Source organism: Apis dorsata, unplaced genomic scaffold, assembly GCF_000469605.1.
Source record: "Apis dorsata unplaced genomic scaffold, Apis dorsata 1.3 scaffold_88, whole genome shotgun sequence".
Classification (NCBI taxonomy): Eukaryota; Metazoa; Arthropoda; class Insecta; order Hymenoptera; family Apidae; genus Apis; species Apis dorsata.
Window position 1 is genome coordinate 879220 of NW_006263386.1, and position 4527 is coordinate 883746.

The 4527-nt window shown below is 27.6% G+C and overlaps 1 protein-coding gene across 6 annotated transcripts in view; it reads right to left on the minus strand.

Moving 5' to 3' along the window:
* LOC102675086 (furin-like protease 1) overlaps window positions 1-4527 on the minus strand; it is a 306104-nt gene that overhangs the window by 109663 nt on the left and 191914 nt on the right. The window contains exon 2 of one of the 6 annotated variants that reach the window (XM_031508499.1): window positions 203-269. The exons of the other annotated variants lie outside the window; for them this stretch is intronic. The gene's annotated coding sequence lies outside the window, so the exon portion shown is untranslated. The remainder of the gene's footprint in view (window positions 1-202; window positions 270-4527) is intronic. 6 annotated transcript variants of the gene reach the window in all.

Below are 4527 nucleotides of genomic sequence, written 5' to 3' on the forward strand. Positions count from 1 at the left end.
CACCGAATTTAAGAGTACAAACGGGGCAAACAATTTAAACGTTATTGGAAAAGTGCACATGAGTTTGCTCGCTCGTCTATCCATGGAAGAATTACTTCGTTCGAAACTTTTCGCCTCAAACTCGCTATCTGAAATGTAATACCCGCGACATCGAGTTGTCCAACGAGTATTGGAAGAACTCTCGTGCTTCTATCCTACTTACTTTTATGGAACTTTGACCAGCCGCAATCAGAATTCATTAGTTTGTCGAGTTAGGTTGCATCACTCACCTGAAACAAAAGTTATTTTTTTTTTTCACGCGCACTTGAGGCGTAATATTATGAGAAGTTTTATGTACATATGCAAAAATAAGGCGAAGAAGTTTTGAGGAAACGACGATTTTTAAAGAAATAAAGATATATCGTTGAAAGTTTCGTCTTGTATTATTTTTCTTTTGAATTGAATCATTTTATCTTTATTTTCTTATCGTTGCATTATCATGTTGAATTATATATAATAGTAAATGGTGGGATTATTTAATAGTAATATTATTAAATAAATATTACAATTATTGTCCAATTATGATAATTTAGTAACACGATGATAAATTGCAAATATACGTAATATTAAAACGTAATATAATATTTTAAAATTCAACTAATGATATCTCAAAATTACTCACATTTATTCAAAATAACAGTGAAGTGAAAGCAAGGATTCTTTCATTCTTGTTTAATATCAATTTTTAACTATTTTGTATTGTTCTCACTGACTTACAACCGACTAAACATGCATTGGTTATAAACGATGATTCATCACTATCTTACACTGGCACTGGCCTCGTACCACGCATTTCCAGGAAAAAAGCGTTTTCAAGAATTTCTAATGCGACTTTATGAGATTTATTTAATATTTAAATTATTCTTTTTCGTAAAAATGGATAAATCTGAAACATGCATATAAAATATATTCTACAAATAAATGTACAAGTAAGTACACTTATAAACAAGAAAAATATTAATTCATCAATTAATTTATCTGGACTGTAATGGAAAAAAAATCTGGAATATTTTTGCGGCATTAATTTTTGATAATATTTAATTACTTGTTTAAAAATTATATACGCAACGAATAAACGAAATTTATATTTTCCCTATACCATAAAATTCAATATTATCGCGAGGGAATAATTTCACGAATTTCGCACGATGTCCGAATATTAATAAGAATCATTGTCGATAATCCAAATTTTATATAAATAAAAAATTACACATATTATTTACAACCTATAAATACGGAATATTATCGAATTAACCAGCCATTCGTTTATCCAACCAGAGATTTAGTCCCATAGGTGTCGTTCAAATAATTTCCAATATATCGTTATAAATTCAACAAACCGATAAGCTAATTCAATTAGAGAAAACAACTATATATCTGCCAACTGGATTAAATCGAAGCAATTAAATCCAACTGATTTTTTCTTTTTTTCAATTTTAATTCCATCAGATTGTACTTATCGTAACGATTCGCGATTAATGAGGATCATTGGAAGAACATACGAGTAGACATCCGTTCCAAAATTCCGCTGACGTGCACACAGGGAAGACACGCCTAGGATACATTCATGGACCAAATTTATGGACGATGTGCAATAACTGACGAATATTATGCCCGCCTAATGGCCGTTTTAACGATCCCACGTGTACGGTTAAAGGAAAATGAATCCGCTTACTTGTGCAGGACTATTTGCAAAAATTATCGACGAAATTTTATCTTATGTTAAAACACATTTTTCGATATTTTGGATTATGAAATTTAAAGAAAGTAATCTTTGATTAGAATTCTTTCGATCAACATCGTAAATCTTCTATTCGTGTTCTATTGAATTGATCAAAAAGTTGTTTTAAAAAAATTATTCGTCGAATGGTGCAATTTATTTTGACAGAGAAAAATTCTTTTATTAATAAATGGGAAATGGTTACTTTTGGAGGTTTTTTTTTTTGGAAAATATTAAATTTGACGTGATAGGTATGAAAGATATTGCAAGTAGAAGGATCGTTAACTAACAGCTTTAATTTTAACACAAAGTTAGAATTTATCATTATAGAGATTTAACTAAAATATATTCCTTGCCAGGGTTTCCAGGCTGGACAAAGGAATATGAAACTATTTCATTATGTCTAATGAGAATTTCATGGATACGGGTCGAATATCGTAGAAAAGTGTAATATTATTCGTGGAAATATATAATATAAACTTGTTATATTGTGTAACAACGTTTTAATATTTTATAACGAATTATTTTGAATTCATTAAAATATTAAATTTCGTATTATTGATCAAAAATTTCTTATTTAAAAGTTAAGGCGTTATGTATATTTTGGATTATATTTTATATTTATTAGGGTGGTAATAAACAGAATCTTTTTTTTTTTAAAGAAATATGCGATAAGGATTTTGAAAGCTTGAGAAAAAAAGAAAAGTTTAGAAATAAACTTGACTTTTCAAGAAAGACTTGTTAGTCTTGAACCAAGTTGTCTGACCATACACGGAAGAAACTACTTCTTGCAAACTCATTGTCATTCCGTTACTTCAATCTTTTTCTGTAAAAATTCTGCTTCGTACAATTCACATTTAATTTAAACATTACATATTGTTCGATGGAAAAAATTATAATAAAAATATAGAAATTTCGTATAAACGATATAAAATAATTAATTTCTTTGATATGAAGATTTACTTTGATAATTTATTTTTAAAAAGAAAAATGTAGTATTTATTTACAATGTTATTTTATGTAAGATATAATATAGTATAAGAAAAATTGAAAATTAAGTTTTTTTTTCCTCTTTTTTATTCTCATATTATGATTTCATTAAAGCAATTTCAATCTTCACAAGAAAATTATTTTTCAAATATATTTTCAACAGACAAAAGAAATTAAATAAATGGAGTTTGAAATATAATTTCTTCCAGATTTATAAAAGACAAAAACATTAAATGATATTTAAGAACAAAAAGATATTATATCTTATCTCATATAAATAAAATAACAAATTAATTGCAAAAATATCCATAATAATCTTCCCATTAATTTTTAACCACTTAGTTTTCTATCGAATTTTTAATATGAGAGATATAACGAGATATTTGCAGTTAAGAGGAAGCAAATTGAACTCCAAGCTATCATGCTCAGTAGTGGTTATGTAATTGCAATAATCGTGATCTCGAACTCGTATCATAGAGATATTCCGGTTCAATCAGAAGATCGTACCACATACTGTATTAATCCTGAAAGCCTATCATAGCAGGAACCATCGAGCCTAATGCGTCCTCACGATAACTATACTCATGATTATGCGTACCCCTCTATTCAACGTTTCCTCTTCTATACACATATACATATACGTGTTGTCTATATTGCATGAACAATGTTGTTTCATGCTTTGATAGTACTATTATATAGCAAATGATGAACCAAATGGTTTGTTGTTAATTCCAAGTTAGAAAAAAGGAACAATTTTTAGAGATAAAGTATTATAGAGATGGAATGTTATTAAATATTGTATTAAATTATTAAAATATATTAAATTGTTATCGAATCATTTCCTTTTTTAATCTTCCAAAGGAGATGGTTTATAGAAATCTTTTTTTCGTAATTTTAAAATAATTCTTAATAAACAGTTTATTCTTATCGTTTTGAATTGATCAAAAGAGTTTTTGATAATATTTTTTTAAACTTGGATTTTTGAAGAATCATTTAGAAAAAGTCAAAACAAATTCAATTTTATTTGTTTTTTTATTAATTGAGAGTGTTCAATTAAATTTAGAACAATTGAAAAATATAATTTTTTAAAAACAAGAGATATATAAATTACTATTGTTAAATTTAATTTTGTTTATCACAAATGGAAGACAAATTTATTATATTTTTTTAAAATTTTCACCTTATTATTAATTTCAAAAACTATAATATCAAAGAAATCTCCCTTATAAAAATACAGAATATTAACTGTTCTTTTCTCCAATTTTTTATTACCCAAATAATGTGACAAATATAAAATGTCAATGCAATAAAATCCTTCGTATAAAAAAGTTAAATTGCAAATCCATATGCGTTGAAAAAAATTAAATAAAAATCTCGAATTCATTTTTCAAAACTTTTTATTATTGATGTGGAATGGGGGACGTGTATTTATTGATTATACGCCCAAGTACAAGTATCTGGCTTCATCAACTCTAATTTTAAAATTCATACGGAAAAACTCAATTATCGTGCACCGAGAACATTTGGCAAAAGTCGTCGGCGAGGAATGAATGCAGAAATTTGCGAGTAAAAAGTAAACCACGGTTTTCCGTTTGCCCAAAAAACAATTACCCCGAAAGAACCGTGGAGGGAGAGAGAGAGAGAAAAAAGGAAGAACAATTCAGCAAGTTCCAAAACACGGTTTGGATCAGCGAACGATCCACGAAAAGAGCAGCAACGAATTAAAAGCGAGTTAAAGCGCGGCCACCGATAAAAGCCAAAAAAAAAAAAAAAAAAAA